Raw genomic sequence first — 19,046 nt, forward strand, 5'->3', positions numbered from 1 at the left:
GCCGAAGGGGGAAGTGAGGGGCGGGGCCTGCGAGCGGGGCGGAGCTGGGCGCGGCGGCTGGCGGGGTGGGCGGGTCCGTCCGAGGCGCGGGGACCCGGCAGGGGGGCCGGCAGGGGGTTTCCGCCCGCACCCACGCCCTAAGTCGCACCCGGTGGCTACCGAGGCGGGGGTGGCGGAGCCACAGTGCGCGCGGGCCTCCGGGGCGGGGACGAGGAGGGCCCTGGGACTGGGAGGGGTCAGGCCCTGCCCTCCCCTCCCGGTGCACCCGCTGTCTCCCGCGCGGACCCGGAACTGGTGTTGCGGCGGGCCGGTCGGTCCCGGGGAGAGCGTCCGAGCGATCCCGAGGTGTGATCGCAGCGCCGCCACTTGCTACGTGGGGACCTGGATCAAGTCGCTGCACCTGAGCCGAATCTCTACAAAAAAAAAAAAAGGAGCCCTAGGCCACGCCATTCATTGGGCGCCCACTGTATACCAGGCCCTGTTGGGGGCACCGAAAGAGAGTTGCACTCGGCGTGAAGATGCCCTCAGAGCTACCTGCCGCAGGTAGCTGTGAGGACCCCGCAGGTAGAGATTAGAAAACTGGACTCAGGAAATGTTAGGCGTTTACGAGTGTTTTTAAATGTGCTAACAGAGAACCAGCCCAGTTGCCCAGTGGGGTTGCCTCACTCCACAGAGTGACTCAGAAAGTTTTTTTTTTCCTTTTCCTTTTTTCTCTCTCACTCGCTCCATTTAACAACTATCTGTTGAGTTTGGTCTAGAAAGCAGAACTAGGATTCTGGCCGTGCTGATAATACCTGCCCTCCCTGGCTTGCTCACTCTATTTTGTGAGAATCAAATCAGGTCAGCTGCGACAGGATTGTAACTGGTTAGTGTTGCACAAATGGCGGGAATTGTTACCACAGGTCAGGCCATGTCCTAGGCCCCCATCCTCAGGGAGCTCAGAGTCAAAAGCTGCCACTGGCATAAAAAACAATACAAGTAAGTGATTAAGGGCTGTGTTACGGGAATTCAAAGAGAGTGGGACTTAAGAATTTTTTCAGTTGGTAAGCGTTTATTGAGCACCTACTGTATACTGAGCACTGTTCTAGGCTCTAAGGATAGAGTAATGAATTTGACAGTCCCAGTCCATGACGTGATAGAGGTGGACCCTTGGAGGAAAGACAATCACCTGGTAAGTAAACATCGTGTCAGGTGGTGATTAGAGGTGGAGAACACTCAGGGCGAGGGAATAGGCAGGCAGATTAGCCAAGTGGGCCAAGGGGAGGGCTAATTTAGAAAGTAACATTTGATCACAGGGAGGCACAAGAACCAGATAGGGCACAGACCCAAAGGGGACAGTCTCTGGTGTGTTCATGGACCAAGGAGGCCCATGGACTGGGCGGCCCAGTTTAACTAGGGGGAGAGCCCTGGAAGCTGAGGTCGGAGGGACACCAAGCAGTGACAGGATCAGGCCTAGGCTTGAGCAGGATCAGGAGGTTGCTGTGTTCTGGATGGACTGTAGGGGGCTAGGGCCAGTAGAAAGCTATTTAAGGCATGTTTTATTTATTTAAAAAGCACTTAGATGGGGTTTCCTATGTGATGAACACCGTTAAGCACTTTACAAATAATAATTCACTTCATCCTCAAAACAGAGGCCCGAAGAGGTAAACTGAAAGTCACACAGCAGAGAGACGAAGGTGCCTACTACCCTGGGGACACAGTGGACGCAGCAAGGGAAGACCCCTTTCTGGATGTTTGCTGATGGCCTGGCGGTGGGCACAGGAAGAAGAAAGGAGTCAGGAATGATGCTAAGATTTTTAGCTGGATCAACACTGGAAGGGTTAGCCATTTATTGATCTGTGGAAGATGAGAGGAGGAGCAGGCGTTTGTTTTGATTTTCGGTGGTTATTTTTTTCTTTTTTGTGAGGGGAGGGTAAGAGTCAGTTTGGGGCAAGTTATGTCTGAGATGCCCGTTGGAGCTCTGAATGCAAACGTCAAGTGATTGGATGTGGAAGTCTGGAGTTGGGGAAGAAGTTAGAGTTGGTATGAGAACTATTAGCTAAGAAATGATATTTTTAGGTACTGAAGTGCCCAAGACATCCAGGTGAGTTCACTTAAGAGGTGAATGTAGAGGAGAAGAGGTCAAGAAGATAAAGAGGAACCAGCAAGGAGACTGAGAAGGAGTGACCTGGGAGGGTAGCAAGACGACAAAGAGAAGGTGATGTCCTTTTTTAAATTTTTATTCTTGAGAGAGACAGAGAAAGACAGGGTGTGAGTGGAGGAGGGGCAGAGAGAGAGGGGGAGACACACAATCCAAAGCAGGCTCTAGGCTCTGAACTGTCAGTACAGAGCTGGACGCGGGGCTCGAACTCACGAGCCACGAGCTCATCGGCTGAGCTGAAGTCAGACGCTGAACCGACTGAGCCACCCAGGCACTCCAGGTGGTGTCCCTTCTTAAAGGCAGGGGATAAGAGTATGAGGCAAAGGTTTATGATAGAATAACACTTGAACTGTTTACTTGAAAAAAATAAGACTGACAGGGAACCTTGCTGTTCCAAATGCATTACCTGTATTTTCTCATTTAATCCTCATACAACCCTGTGAGGTCAGTGCCTATTACTCCCATTTCACAGATGAGGGAGCTAAGGCACACAGAGGTTAAGAGACTTGCTCCAGATCACACAGCTAATGAGTTCAAAGCCAGGCAGTCTGGGACCAGAGTCCACATCCGTAACCCTAAATCTGATCCTGTTGCTTCGCTGCTCACAAAGTTAAGTCACATCTGGGGCACCTAGGTGGCTCAGTCGGTTGAGCATCCGACTTCCGCTCGGGTCACGATCTCGCGGTTTCTGAGTTCGCGCCCTGCATCGGGCTTGGGCTCTGTGCTGTTAGCACGGAGCCTGCTTTGGATCCTCTGTTCCCCTCTCTCTGCCCCTCCCCTGCGTGCTCTCTCTCTCTCTCTCTCTCTCAAAAATAAATAAACACTGGCGCCTGGGAGGCTCCGTTGGTTAAGCGCCCGACTCTGGCTCAGGTCACGATCTCACAGTTCATGAATTCGGGCCCGTGTCGGGCTCTGTGCTGACGGCTCAGAGCCTGGAGCCTGCTTCGGATTCTGTGTCTCTCCGTCTCTCGGCCCCTCCCCTGCTCATGCTCTGTGTCTCTCCGTCTCTAATAAATAAACGTTAGGGGAAAAAATTAAAAAAAAAAAAAAGGTCACATCAGACAAGAGGCTCAGGGGACAGCCCCCTCGGTCTCTCTCATGCAGCTCTGTTTTCGCTTCTTTGGATACATCTGCTACATTCTTTACAGTCCTGCACCCTCAGCTTGCTTATACCACTATTCCCTCAACATTTCAGCCTGCGTGGGGTCTATCCTGGTGGTCTTTGTTCCTCCTTCATTCGCTGCGTCAGCTTGCTCTATTACCTGGCAAAGTATTTTTCTGTTTCATAGTTCAAATCCCGACAGAATGCAACGTTTATTTATTTTTGGGACAGAGAGAGACAGAGCATGAACGGGGGAGGGGGCAGAGAGAGAGGGAGACACAGAATCGGAAACAGGCTCCAGGCTCCGAGCCATCAGCCCAGAGCCCGACGCGGGGCTCGAACTCACGGACTGCGAGATCGTGACCTGAGCTGAAGTCGGACGCTTAACCGACTGCGCCACCCAGGCGCCCCTCCCAACAGAATCCAATGGGCCCATCTCATGTCTTAATGATGGCAGCTTGTTGGATAGATCCCCGGCTGATCCCAGATTGAGTCCCCACACGTTGGATCCTACCCCTGACCCGTCAACCATTGCCATGACCATGGGGCCATGGGCATTAAGCATGGCAGCCTGCCAGGGGCTGCGGGTTAGCAGCAACAAACACCATAAATATTTTTAGTACTCTTTCTCCCCCCCTCCTCTTTCAAAAACCCAACCCCCCTTGAAGTTCATGCTGTCATACTTTCCAGCGGCCACCTCTCCTTTTTTTGCCCTCATGAACTAACCTCCTCCCCTCTTGTACCTTTCTTTATGACTTCAGCATCCATAAGCATAATCCATCAGAAATCTTACTGACTCCTCAAGGATTTCTTCCTTACCAATGAGTTTTTCCTTCCCTCTGCCTTAAGTACCCGCTCCCACAGTCTTACCTTGAACCTGCTCCCGCCCATAATTGCACAGTCTCAGAACACACAATTGCAAATATCTCATATCCGACTTTAACCTCATTACTATAGTATCACACGCAAGCATTATTTCAACCTCATCAAGCCCTGCAAACCTTCGACCCTGCCAGGTCTTTGCATTTATCTTCCCGTTCACGCTCACCTCCCTCCTCGCCCGGCTTAGTAATAAACGCTACACTCACTCCCTTGCAAAAACCAGTAAGCCCTTGTCCCTCTCCTTTCTTCTAACTGGCACCAACCTTGTTAAGCCTGGCTATTCCCCAACACTCTGCCTGCCTCGGAACGTCGGAACGTTGCTGGCAAATTGAAAGTGACTGGTGTCACTCCGGATTGATGTCCACAAATTTCAAATGAGCCCTCAATCCTGGCTAGCAGGATTGCTACCTCTCTGCCATATTCTGTCCCCCTTGCTACTCTGCGAGGATGATCTATCAGCCTTGACCCTCGGTCCCCTTTTCATCCTTCACTCTAAGCGATGGGCTTGCCTCATACTTCACAGACATAACAGTATGAATCAGAACCTTCTGGTCTACCAACAACTCTGCATCTTAGCCACGGTCTCTGCCTTCTGGCTTTTGAATGAAGGGTTTGTGTACCCATCAAAGCTGACATCTCCACTCCTACCCTGGATTCCTCTTTCCTTAATCCTCAGTTTCTCTCTCCATACTGGATCATTCCCACCTGCACAAAATAACATGCCCTAATATCTTGTATCCTGAGAAGTTTCAACAACACAAATCTTGATCCCACATCTCTTTATAGCCACCTCCCCATTTGTTTGCTCCCCTTCACCCCAACACCTTATGAGTTCTCTGCAATGGCTGTTCCCACATCAACTCCAATTTCTCAGATCAGTCTGGGGTTAGCTTCTGCCTCCACCCGTCGGCCTGGAAACCATGTCGTAGAAGCCAGTGGTCGCTTCGGGGTCTCATCTTACAGCTGACCTCATGGTGTTTGCTGCATCGGTCACTCTCCTTGATGCACCCCTCTCGGTGCTCTGGCTTCCTCTGAGTTCCTTTTGATGCCTCCTTGTCTGTATCTACATACTCTTTTGGTTGCTCTGGGTGTTCAGTATCTAGAACATAACAGGTGTTCAATGGAGGTCTATTAAGTGAGATAGTAGTATCCACATCATAGGAGTGATTCTTGTGTGAACGAGTGGACCAAGATCGACCAATAAAGTATGGCTACTTTTTTTTTAATTATGTTTTTAATGTTTCTTTACTTTTTGAGACACAGAGCACAAGCCGGGGAAGGGCAGAGAGAGAAGGAGACACAGAATATGAAGCAGGCTCCAGGCTCCAAGCTGTCAGCACAAAGCCAGACACGGGGCCCGAACCCACAAACCGCAAGATCGTAACCTGAGCCGAAGTCGGCTGCTTAACTGACTGAGCCACCCAGGTGTCCCAAAGTATGGCTACTTTTATTTTTTTTTTTAATTTTTTTTTTTTTCCCAACGTTTATTTATTTTTGGGACAGAGAGAGACAGAGCATGAACGGGGGAGGGGCAGAGAGAGAAGGAGACACAGAATTGGAAACAGGCTCCAGGCTCTGAGCCATCAGCCCAGAGCCTGACACGGGGCTCGAACTCCCGGACCGCGAGATCGTGACCTGGCTGAAGTCGGACGCTTAACCGACTGCGCCACCCAGGTGCCCCAGTATGGCTACTTTTAAATGAGTGCTTACTACATGCTACACTCTTCCCATGCATTACCTCCCTAATTCCTCCTAACAATCCTTTGAGCTAGGAACTTCTATTTTGACCATTTTATGAAAAATGAAGCTGAGCCTTAGAGATGGCTTGCATAGGGGCGCCTGGGTGCCTCAGTCAGTTAAGTACCCAGCTTTGACTCAGGTCATGCTCTCACAGTTCCTGAGTTTGAGCCCCTGCATCGGGCTCTGTGCTGACAGCTCAGAGCCTGGAGCCACTTCAGATTCTGTCTCTCTCTCTCTGCACTCCCCTGCTTGTGCTCTCTCTCTCTCAAGAATAAAAATTTTTAAAAAACCACTTTTTTTTTAATATATATTTTTTTCAACGTTTATTTATTTTTGGGACAGAGAGAGACAGAGCATGAACGGGGGAGGGGCAGAGAGAGAGGGAGACACAGAATCGGAAACAGGCTCCAGGCTCTGAGCCATCAGCCCAGAGCCTGACGCGGGGCTTGAACTCACGGACCGCGAGATCGTGACCTGGCTGAAGTCGGACGCTCAACCGACTGAGCCACCCAGGCGCCCCAAGAAAAGGCCATCTTGAGGACCTCAGAGAAACAGCCTTCCACAGCACGTCGAATCTTTTGCAATGCTTATCAGCCAATACAGGACACAGTAGAGCAGGCATTACCCAGAAGCTTGCCCAACGTGGCTTCTCCTTTCGTTAAGTCCCCACAGCTGGAAATAGTGGGTTAATAAAGGCACACCATCTCAGGGGACTGGGGCTTGCTCAGCTCCTAAATCCCCTTTGATTTAACAGGCCTGCTTTCTGAATTGGGGATCTTCTTGGATTACTAACAGTGGTTTTAGATGTTTTACTGTGTCTTTGGAGATACACGAGAACACTAGGATTAGCCAGCTTTTAACCTCTCTCTATACTGAATTCTATAGGCAAGGGGTTTCAATCACATTCCTTGAACATTCTAATTCCATATACTACAGTTTCAGTGGAATTTAGGGGTCTTGTTACCAAAGTATTAGAAGGAAGGAACACCACCTGGTAATGTCGTCTTCCCCATCGTTCAGCTGTTCAGAGGTCACTTCTGGGGCATCCTCTCTTTTCTACAACTCAAGTCTTTCTCATGCTCAGACCTTTAGTTTGGGGAGAATTGAGGCCACCCCCAGCTCCAGAGGAGAGGATCCTGATTGCCTGAAGACAAAGTATGGCCTTGGCCCTACTAATGGGTTTGGGAATGGACCATTAACCTAAGTTGGGCCACAGGACTTTCTGCAGAACGCTAATCAAAATAAACTCTGCGTGAAGGGAGTTGGTCCATCAAGTAAGTTTGGGAAATGCTATAAACGATATTCCCTCTTGGGGATTCTCTGCTCACAGGAACCTTACACTTCAATTATGATGTCTCTTCCCAGACTGTTCAACTACTCCCTCTCAACTAGATGATTTTGCTGTGCTTTTAAGCATCCCTAAGTACTTTCCATCTCACGTTTAAAAAGAAAAAAAGGTCTACATGAAAGCCACCCCTACACCAGCCTACCGCCTATCTCCCGTCTTCCACAGCTACAGAATTGTCAGGCTGTCCTCTGACTTCCTAACTTCCCATCCTATGCCATCACTCCTCCATAGAAATGACCCCAAGGTTGCCCATACATCCATGTCGAAAACACATGGGCTTTGCTCAATCGTCACCTCCTTCGACTCTGGTCGCATTTGACACCATTGGGCACTTTCTCCTTGAAGCATCTTCTCCCATTGGCTTCCAGGGCACTGTGTGACTCTCCCGGTCTTTTTTTTTTTTTTTTTTTTTTCAACGTTTTTATTTATTTTTGGGACAGAGAGAGACAGAGCATGAACGGGGGAGGGGCAGAGAGAGAGGGAGACACAGAATCGGAAACAGGCTCCAGGCTCTGAGCCATCAGCCCAGAGCCCGACGCGGGGCTCGAACTCACGGACCGCGAGATCGTGACCTGGCTGAAGTCGGACGCTTAACCGACTGCGCCACCCAGGCGCCCCGTGACTCTCCCGGTCTTAATCCTACCTCTGTGACTGCTCCTTCTCTGTGTTCTTTGCACACTGTGTCTCTTCTACACAACCATTAAACGATGGGGTCCCTTGTGGCTCAATAGTAGGCTCTTCTCTTAAATTGTGCCCTCTCCTTAGACCATCTCAACCACGCTCCTAGCTTCGGTGACCAGCTGGCTTCAGTCATGAGCCCACCCCTGAAGCTGGCAGGAATGGGGATGTGATCATGGGCGGGGCGTTTCCTTGGTGATGGGAGGAAATTGGAGTACTGTGACCAAAAGAAGGAGAAAGGGATGCTGGAGAATAGAAAAAAAAAAAAAAAGATGGTTATTACAGCCATGCATTCTGGGTAAACTCATGCAAAGCAATGAAACAGGCACGTTTTGGGTCTCAGAAATTTGTATCATAGAACCCCTACGCAGGACTGAGTACCGGCGAAACAACAGCCTGACTTCCTTGGAAGACGGGACACTGTGTGCTTAGTAGAAGAGGAGCCTTGGCTAGACAGCTTAGATCAACTTTTTCCACCCCTTAGCATCTTGCAAGAACACGTGGCAAGAAGCAGGGAAGTAAACAGGCCACCTGCAATCCACTTCTTTTTAATATATCCCCAAAGTCAGTGCCAAGAGGACCTCTTAGTCCGAGGTTAGACACCATCATCTCAGGGCTTTTGTTTTTGCTCTCCTAGGGGGTACCTGGAGAACTCACAGCTGCCTTCTGCTAGGCCAGAACTGTGTGTATCCTGACCATCTGTGGGGTCTTGCTCAGAGTTACAGAAAGGCCTCTCACATGTGGGCCAGCTGTTGGAGTTTTTACACGCATACTTGGGAGAATTCATGTTTGGTTTATTAAGCTGGCCAGCCAGCCACCCACCAGGCTTGGGATGGGCCTCTACAATGTGTCTGAGGCTGACCCTGCCTCCGCCATGTAGTTTTTTTCTGACAGTCCCCTCAGAAGCTGAGTTTGGGAACCCTCCTGTTCTGGGTTCTCCCGGAAACCCTGTGTTTTGCACACGTTTCACTTGCAATTTGTCCCCTCTGCTCTCAGGGCTCCTTGAGACAGAAACTCCAAGTCCTCTCATTAATAATTAGCATAGTACCTGGGATATGGTGCTCTGTGAATGAAGCCTGTCAAAAGATGAGCCAGAGAACCTCCAAGCACAGTCGTCCGGGATGCAAACCTCAGCTCCTCCAAAGCACTCATCCCGCGTTCCAATCAGACATTGCAATGTTGCAAATGAAACTAGACCAGATGCAGAACGGACGTAGGAGCTGGTATAGGGGCGGGACTTAGGGACCAGTCTAGTGAAATGGTGCAATAATAAATCAGAACAACAACCCACTGAAAATCAAATATTTAAAAATGCCATTTATGAGGGGCGCCTGGGTGGCTCAGTCGGTTAAGCGTCCGACTTCGGCTCAGGTCATGATCTCGCGGTCCCTGTGTTCGAGCCCTGCGTCAGGCTCTGTGCTGACAGCTCAGAGCCTGGAGCCTGTTTCAGATTCTGTGTCTCCCTGTCTCTCTGACCCTCCCCCATTCATGCTCTGTCTCTCTGTCTCAAGTAAATAAATAAAGTTAAAAAAAAAATTTTTTTTAATACCACTTATGAGGGCGCCTGGCTGGCGCAGTCAGTAGAGCATGTGACTCTTGATCTCAGGGTCATGAGTTCTAGCCCCACATTGGGCGTAGAAATTACTTAAACAAACAAGCAAGGAAAAACACACAAAAAAAATACTTAGGGATGGGGCGCCCGGGTGGCTCAGTCGGTTAAGCATCCAACTTTGGCTCAGGTCATGATCACACGGTCCATGGGTTCGAGCCCCGCATCAGGCTCTGTGCTGACAGACTTGGAGCCTGGAGTCTGCTTTGGATTCGCTCTTTCCCTCTCTCTCTGCCCCTCCTCTGCTCACACTCACTGACTTTCTCTCTTTCTCTCTCTCAAAAATAAACATTAAAAAATTTTTTAAAATTACTTAGGGATACATTTAATGAAAGATATACAAGTCCTGTGTACCCTGAAAACTAGAAAACATTGCTTAATAAATAGATGTCCCCTATTCATGGGTTGGAAGACTCAGTATTGTTCAGATATTCATTCTGACGATCTATAGATTCAGTGCAATCTAATTAAACATCCCAGCAAGTTTTTTTCCTTCTAGAAATTGACAAGCCGGTTTTAAAATGTACATGGAGGGCCACTTGGGTGGCTCAGTCGGCTCAGGTCATGAGCTCACAGTTTGTGGTTTCGAGCCCAAACCTGCTGACAGTGTGGAGCCTGCTTGGGAATCTCTCTCCCTCTCTGTCTGTCCCTCCCCTGCTGGTGCTCTGTCTCTCGCAAAATAAATAAGTACAACTTAAAATTTTTTTTATAATAAAATGTATCTGGAAATGCAAAGACCTGGCGTGAGGCTCTTGAGGGAGGAAAATAAAAGTGAGAGGACGCGCCTGCTACCTGATTTCAAGACCTACTGCAAAGCTGTAGAAATAAAAACAACGTGTCATTGGCAGAAGAGACACACAGATCAATGAAACAGAGTAGTCCAAAATTAGACCCACACATATACATCCAAATAATTTTTGACAAAGATACCAATGTATTTCAGTGGGGGAAGAAAAGTGTTTGCAACAAATGGTACCAGAACAACTGAAGATCCATGTAGAAAACAGTGAATCTTGACTCGTCCGTCATTCCATGCGTAAACATGAACTCAACTGCATCACAGACCTGGGGCACCTGGTTGATTCAGTTGGAGGAGCATGTGACTCTTGATCTTGGGGTCATGAGTTCAAGCCCCACGTTGGCTGTAGAGATTACTTAAAAATAAAATCTTTTTTAAAAAAAGCTAAAACTCAAGCTTCTGGAAGACAACATGAGTGAAAATCTTTGCAACATTGAGCAGGGAGAAGTTTCTCAGGATACAAAACACACTAGCTAGAAAAAAACCCTGATAAATTGGACTTGATTTTTTTAAAATTTTTTATTGTTTATTTATTTTTGAGAGAGAGAGAGAGAGAGACAGTGTAAGCAGAGGTGGGGAGGAGGCACAGAGAGAGGGAGACACAGAGTCCAAAGCAGCTCCAGGATCTGAGCTGTCAGCACAGAGCCCAATGCGGGGCTCAGACCCACAAGTTATGAGATCATGACTCAAGGCGAAGTTGGAAGCTTAAGCGACTGAGCCAGCCAGGCGCCCCAAATTGGACTTGATTAAAATAAAACGATCCTGCTTTTCCAAAGATACCATTTAAGAAAAGGATTTCAGAACCATGTAAAGCATTGTTTAACTTTGCATAGGACTTAAAATCTTTTTGAAAGAAAATGGCATTCTCTTCACTACATGAGCTCCAATCCTTCCAAATAAATAAACATAAATATTAGCTTTATTTTTTAGTCAAGGGAACCAATGGAGTGCATAGCATAAGAGGTCCTTTGTTGAGATTGTTAACTCCCAGGACCAGGCTAGACCCAACGACCTATTTATTGAAGGCAATTGATGTCATTATAGTCAGAAAGACTCCAGATTCTGGCCGAAAAGGAAAGCAGAGGTCAAAGACAGAGAAGTGACTGAAAATATCTGGCCCAGCAGGTAAAGTGACTGTACCCAGGGAAAATGAATCACGGAGTCTGAAGGTAGGCAGGTGGGGGAGAAAAGCAGAGGGCATGATGGGTCAGGTTGATTCAGCACAGAGGCCCAGAGTGATGACGGTAGGGATGGAGCTCATTTCTAACCCTCACTGGTGCTCACTGGTTTGACAGCTTGAAACAGCCAGGCAGGAACAGACATACTTGATTTCAGATCCTATGAGGTCTGACCCCATGTAAAACCTATACGTATCAAGCAAACTCCAATTGCCAGACTTCTCTGTTAGGCGCCACTCCCCGGACAACTGCCATTGTAGTTCTGTTGGCTTCATCTGGATGACTTTTCACTCTTTGCTCCACACTAGCTGTGATTGCTGTAGGTACGTAGCACAGGCAGGTCACCTGTTCCACTTCCTCTTCCCGGACGCAAACATCGTCTGTATTTCCCAGCCTCCTTGGAGGTAGGTTGTGGTCATGAAACTGGTTTCATCCAATGGAATGTGGGAGCAAGTAACATGAGCCACCTCCAGGCATGGCCACAAAAGGCCACTTGTAACCTGCCCCATTCTCTCTCTCTCTCTCTCTCTCTCTCTCTCTGGTCATCAGCCAGCCGAATGCAGAGGAAGCAAGAGAAGACTCCACGGTGGAAGAAGCCTGAATCCCCTCCCAGGACAGTTCACAGTCCCAGTGTCTCAGGGAGAAAATAAACCTGTATGGTCGTAAGTCACTGAGAACTGGAGGTTGTTTGTTTCGGCAGCTAACGTTATCCTGACCAACACAAGTCTCAAGAGCTCCCCATGATAGCTTCCAATCTAGCGGGTAATGTTTGGGGCCACCAATTTAAGCAGGATTTCCATACCAATGTGAAGGTTCCATAGGTATCTCAAGATAGAGTTGGTGAGACGGGACAAAGGTCACACAGCTACATGGATGGTGAGCCGGGGTTTGAACGGAGGTCTGTCTGACCCCAAACCTATGCTTTTCTCATTCTTCCACATTACCCAAAAACAAAGAGGTGTTTAGACGTTTCGAGTGATGATCATCACGAGGATAGACTGTAGGGCTCTGCGTAATTTACTCTCAGCACATTTGTGCTACGTATTTTTTTTTTAAAGTTTATTTGTTTTGAGAGAGAGAGAGATGGAGAGAGAGCGCTCGAGCAGGGGAGGGGCAGAGAGAGGGAGTGAGAGAGAATCCCAAGCAGAATCTGCTCTGTCAGTGCGGAGCCCAGCACAGGGTTCGATCCCATGATCCTGGGGTCATGACTTGAACCGAAATCAAGAATTGGACATTTAACCGACTGAGACACCCAGGTGCCCCATCTGTGCTCTGTGTTACTATAGAGCCTCCACCGCTTCCCCACAAGCCAGTGAGGTTGAGTATATATGAACATTTGAATAGGTAATGGAATCCTCATTTTCATATCAACATCATCCCCAAGGGCTGAAACGCGGGTGATTAAAATTATTATCTGTTTCTCTAACCAGCAACCCAAATGTTCACCAGTCTGGTAAAAGACTCTGGGGACCATGCCAGAAATATAGCTGTCTTCGTCACCGTCCACTTCTTCCTTTCTGCCTCCACCATCCCGATCATAAACTGGGCTCTCTGCTGAATACGTGCATCTTCTTTCCCCCTGCAATGTTGAAAGAGCAGGCGATAAAGCCCCTATCTCCTGGTTTCCACATCTATAAAATGGGGGTGTGATACCTACCACATACAATTGTTGTGAGATTTATTTTTTTTATAATTTATTTTTATTTATTTTTTTAACGTTTATTTATTTTTGAGACAGAGAGAGACAGAGCATGAATGGGGGAGGGACAGAGAGAGAGGGAGACACAGAATCGGAAGCAGGCTCCAGGCTCTGAGCCATCAGCCCAGAGCCCGACGCGGGGCTCGAACTCACGGACCTCGAGATCGTGACCTGAGCTGAAGTCGGACATTTAACCGACTGAGCCACCCAGGCGCCCCTTGTTGTGAGATTTAAATAAGCAATCAACGGGAGGCATATAGGATGCTGTTCATGTTTATGCTAGTCATTATGCACCCCCTACCCCCCCAACAATCTCTCTCCACTGTTCCCACCAAACATCAAATGAGTCTTGGTATTTTGTGAATATATTTGCCGGTCTTATCACGGTGTCCCTGTGTTTTATGCCTAGTTATGTCAGCCTTGTATATCTGTGACCTTAAACTCCAAGTAGGCAGAAAACCCACGATTGCTAAGTATTTATGGGTCCCCTGACCAGACGATGAATTCATTGTTCCAACCACAATAGGACACCATTGAGCACTTCCTATCCCATGAGCTTTATATAAGGAGGCTCCAGGAATAAGACTCTGTTTCTGCCCAGTAGGATGATCAGAGGGAGGATTTTTTATGTTTATTTTTGAGAGTGTGAAAGAGGGGGAGGAGCAGAGAGAGGGGGCAGAGGATCTGAAGCAGGCTCTGTGCTGACGGCAGCGAGCCCAAGCCCAATGTGGGGTTTGAACTCACGAGCTGCTAGATCATGGCCCGAGCCGAAGTTGGATGATTTAAAAAAGCATGGCAGCTTATTATTCTTAAAAATAGCATTTTAAGGAGCACCTTGGCTGGCTCAGTCAGCGGAGCGTGCAGCTTTTATCTTGGGGTTGTGAGTTGGAGCCCCACATTGGGTGTAGAGATTACTTAAAATCATCTTAATTATTTATTTATTTATTTATTTATTTATTTATTTATTGTTTATTTATCTTGAGAGAGAGTGTGTGTATGCACGCAGGTGCACACGTGCAGGGGAGGGGCAGAGAAAGGAAGACCGAGAATCTGTGCTGTCAGCACAGAGCATGACACGGAGCTCAGTCCCACCAACTGTGAGATCACGACATGAGCCAAAATCAAGAGCCAGGTGCTTGGGGTGCCTGGGTGGCGTAGTCGGTTGGGCGTCTGACTTCAGTCAGGTCACGATCTCGCAGTCCGTGGGTTCGAGCCCCGCGTCGGGCTCTGGGCTGATGGCTCGGAGCCTGGAGCCTGTTTCTGATTCTGTGTCTCCCTCTTTCTCTGCCCCTCCCCCATTCATGCTCTGTCTCTCTCTGTCCCAAAAATAAATAAACGTTGAAAAAAAAAATTAAAAAAAAAAAAAAGAGGCAGATGCCTAACTGAATGAACCACCCAGGAGCTCCCCTCCAAATTTTTAAAATGGTATTTTAAGCATCTGGCTACAGAAATACCTGCTCATTTTGGAAAAATTATAGATAAAAGCATCAAAAAAAAAATACTAAAGAAGCAATCACTACCGTCTTTTTAGAACCTATCCTTCCAGGGTGCGTGGGTGGCTCAGTCGGTTAAACATCTGGCTCTTGCTGGGGCGCCCGGGTGGCTCAGTGGGTTAAGCCTCCAACTTCGGCTCAGGTCATGATCTCAGAGTTCATGGGTTGGAGACCTGCATCGGGCTGTGTGCTGACAGCTCAGAACCTGGAGCCTGTTTCAGATTCTGTGTCTCCCTCTCTCTCTGCCCATTCCCTGCTCACGCTCTGTCTCTCTCTGTCTAAAAAAATAAATAAACATTAAACAAAAATTTAAAAAAGAAAAGAAAAACATCTGGCTCTTGGTGGCAGCTCAGGTCATGACCTCATGGTTTGTGAGTTCAAGCCCCATGTTGGGCTTCATGCATGGAGCCTGCTTGGGACTCTCTGTCCCTCCCCTGCTCACACTCTGTCAAAATAAATAAATAAACAAAACAAAAAAAGAACCTGTCCTTCTAATCTTTTTTTTCTCTGTTGCACATATATAAATATTTTACAAAAATGGGATCAATTTTTATAACCTGCATTTTCCCCATATTATTAATATTATATTTATTAATATTATTAATTAATAATATTAATTAATTGACATTAATTAATATCATTAATATTTCACACGTTATTAAAGATTCTCCTATGGCATAATTTTTAATGGTGCCTTAGTATCCATTGTATGGATAGATCATGATTTTTTTCATCTTTTTTTTAAAAGTGTTTATTTTTTGAGAGAGTGTCTGAGCAGGGGAGGGACCGAGAGAGGTGGGGGACAGAGGATCCAAAGCAAGCTGTGCACTGACAGCAGCGAGCCTGATGTGGGGCTGGAGCCCATGAGCCGTCAGATCATGTCCTGAGCTGAAGTCAGATGCTTAACCGACTGAGCCACCCAGGCGCCCCTAGACCACGATTTTTTTTTTTTTTAAAGCAACTCCCTCATGTTGTACAGTTAGGTTATTTCCAATTTTTCACCATTATTAGCAATGAACATCTCTGAATGCATTCCTCAGGTCACATCCCTAATTATTTCCTCAGAACCCACAAGTAGAAGTTAGCATCAAAGGAAGGGCACACTGTCAAGGTATTTCCTACCCGTTGCCAAGTTCTCGATTAGGAAAATCATACCAATTCGCAACCCCACCAGCAGTGTGTAAGAACGCTATCATAAAGGCTTTTGTCCAAGATGATGATTACAAAAAAAAATAATCAAGAAGATAAGTGTTTGCTAAGGGCTCGCCCCACGCCAGCTGTGTTTATTTGTTGAACTCTGTAGCCATGTTCCTTGGACCAAATGCTGAAGGTCCTTCAGACTCTTTTTATTTAGTGCCTCTTTCAACACCCTGACACTTTGACCCAAGTTTCATCCGCAGGAAAGGAGATTTCTGGTAAATACGGTTTCCAGTTTGGAAACTCAGTTCAAGGACTTCCACGTCTTGTCCCAGCATGGACCACCTCTGTGATTTTAACTGCTGGGAGTCAGTCAGAAGGGCTGCTGCTGACTTGGGGCCGAGAGCGTATGTGCTTGTAAGAAATGAAAGAGCTGGTTTGGGGTGAAAAAGTCATGTTCCGAGGTACAAAGGAAAAACCAATAACAACCCAAGGGTTTGGAGTTTCATTTGACCTGCTCTGATAATATCACTATGGTGATGGGCTCCGTAAACAGTTGCAAAACAGCAAGATGAAAAGGAACGAGCCAGTTCCACCCAGGAGATCTGGAGTTATTTTAGGGATCAAGGCAATGTCATCTGGGGTAAATATGGAATGCAAAATCTGTTCTTTTAATAATCATCCCCTTCTTTTGTGAAGCTGAACAAAGGGCCGGCAGATCGGTCATGTGTGTCTTCAGGGCTGAGAAGGAAGCACGGCCAAAAGAATCGAAATAGTGCTTAATAACAGATGCGGGGTTGAGTCTTCTCACACCCTTGGCCTCTGGGACTCCTGCTGAGCCCGGTGTGGAGTCCAAGCGTGGAACACGGGTGATGTTGTCGGGAAGGGCCGGCCTGGTTGGAGAGGCTGGGATCGGGACCGCCGGGAACTGAACTTGGTTGTCTGCCCCTGACCTTGATTCCTGGGCCAGAGCGGGTGGAGGGAAGCATCTTCAAGGCCACAGTCGGCCTCCAGAGCATCCCCATCTGCCGCGGATGACATCTGCCACTCCCATCCCCATGCTGTTCTCTTTGAACCCCTGACTCAGCGAGCCCCGTTCCAAAAAAGCAGAACTCGCTATTTTTGCACCGAGAAAAAAAATGTCAGGCGATACACTTGCTGAACTCCTTCCTGACCCCGAAACTCTTACTCTTTACCCTTAACCCCTTGCTCTTTGCTCCCTTCTCTCTCCCCCGCTCCCCCCCACCCCGCCCCCGGCTTCTGTTTCAGGCTGCTAAATTGCAACCTCCACCATTCTGTCTAGTGAAAACTATCAAGGGAAAAGATTTTTTTCTGCAGCCACGGAGGCAGGAGCAGTTCCTGCCACACGGAAGTTTCTCCGTAAGTGCCGGCTGGTAGGAACTGAACTGAAAAGCCCATGACTACCCTAAAGTGGACGTTTCCACAAGTGTATCTGAGACAACGGCTATGTGTTCATTCATTCACCCGTTCAACAAATATTTGAGTACCCACTAGAGGCCACAGCTTCTGCTGGGGATTGGAGCGAGAGCTCGGGGCCTGTCCTTACAGAGATTACATTCTAATGTAATTAGAATCAAATCAGGTCAACCCCAATACCTCGGTGGTGACCACAATTGTCATCCTATCATAGAGCCTTCTCCGATCATTGGACATAAAATCACACTACCCCCCGTTCCCTGTTTAATTTTTCTCCCCAGTACTTATCATCCCAGGGCATGTTATATATATACACTTTTTTGGTTTTTGGTTTATTCGTCGGCCTTCCGACGCAAAAATATATCCCCTTTGACAGTGACTTGTCTGTGGGGTTCACTGCTGAAGCCCCAGGACCATGCCTAGCACGCAGCAGGTGTTCAAACAAATATGTGTCAAATCAATTTGTTCAATGAACTGATTAGTCCCCTGGAACTTTCTAGCAGAAATCTCCAGGGAAGGAGCTAAGAAGAACTCCAGAGGATCATAACAACAAATTACAACTGTCCCGGGCTCTGTGATTTCTAAAGCAGGGGGCCATATGCAGGGGGACTCGGGGGACTTCACCTCCTGATGTCCTCCTTGTAAAGCGGAAATAATGATGCCTACCTTTGGGAGCTGTTGTGGCAGGTGGATAAGGTAATACACGTTAATCACCCACCCTGGGACCCCAGTACATGGTAGGTGCCCCGTGTCTGCGGAGGAAAACTAATGTTTCTTTATTATTTGAGCTTCATAATTCCGCGTGGACATTATCATTATCGCCACTTAACTGACAAAGAAAACAGAGCTCACGGAGGCTTAGTGATCTGCTCATGGCAGCTCAGGTGGGACTAAACCCCCCCCCCCCCCAGAGGGGCAGAATTCCAAATGCTGTGCCTTATCTGTAAGCCCTCAGCTGCCAGCTCTGGCAGGAAAGCACATCTCACAAGCGCCTCCTAATTCCTCCTCTACCCTCACTTTGCTGGTGCTGTTTTCGGCGGCCACACCACCCATTGCTGTGGGAAGGAGGAGAGCTCTGGGAAGTAAGCTTAAGCAAGAAGGATTGCGCGCTCGGTTAGGAGGTGAAGGACAAATCTCCCTCCCCCCCCCCCCCCCCCCCCCCCCCCCCCCCCCCCCGTTCTGCGGCCTCCCGCAGTGCCTCCCTGAGTTTTCTATAGCTCCAGCTTCTCCAGTGTCTTGGGGATGCTTGGCCTCCCAACATCTATGCCAGTGGGGATTCCGGTCCAATCCAGGGCAATGGGCCAAGAGACTTATCAGCATAAACAAATCTCAGGTTATGTGGGAGGCAATTTACAAATATCCAACCCAGAAAGGCAGCCATTGCTGTTCCCATTTTATGGATGAGAAAGATGAAGCCCAGACAGATGAATGATCTTGTTGGAGGTCATGTAGCTAGCAAGGGAGGAAGGCTCTGGATCTAAAGCCACATCAGCCTGCCTTAGAAGCCCATGCTCCTCAGTCACACCAAAGTATGGGGTGAGCGTGAGGGAGGTAGGTGCCCAAGGATGCCTATCCCAGCATTATTTTGAAGGAAATTGGAAACAGACTAAAAAATACAAAATTAGGGGATGGTTCTATAAATTACAATGAGTGTGGCCAGTAGAATATTTTACAATTATTGAAAATGATACAAAGAATGTGATAGCATAGAAAAGTCCTTATGATAAACAGAAAATGTGGGCTACAAAATATATGTCCATAGAGATTACATTAAAAAAATTGTTTTTAATTTTTTATTTAAAAA

The 19,046-nt window shown here is 47.8% G+C and overlaps 1 long non-coding RNA gene across 4 annotated transcripts; it reads left to right on the forward strand.

The window, feature by feature from the left end:
• Positions 1-86: 86 nt before the first annotated feature.
• Positions 87-13,149, forward strand: LOC102900309. 4 transcript variants are annotated; one of them, XR_006583961.1, is made up of 5 exons: positions 87-1,819; positions 2,059-2,197; positions 11,785-11,880; positions 12,026-12,138; positions 12,907-13,149. It is a non-coding gene; the product is annotated as an uncharacterized LOC102900309 (long non-coding RNA). The 4 variants fall into 4 exon arrangements; XR_006583962.1 differs by lacking the exon at positions 11,785-11,880 and having other exon boundaries at positions 92-1,819; positions 12,907-13,144; XR_002160519.3 differs by lacking the exon at positions 12,907-13,149 and having other exon boundaries at positions 93-1,819; positions 12,026-12,142.
• Positions 13,150-19,046: the final 5,897 nt, after the last annotated feature.

Source organism: Felis catus, chromosome C1, assembly GCF_018350175.1.
Source record: "Felis catus isolate Fca126 chromosome C1, F.catus_Fca126_mat1.0, whole genome shotgun sequence".
In the NCBI taxonomy this organism is placed as follows: domain Eukaryota; kingdom Metazoa; phylum Chordata; class Mammalia; order Carnivora; family Felidae; genus Felis; species Felis catus.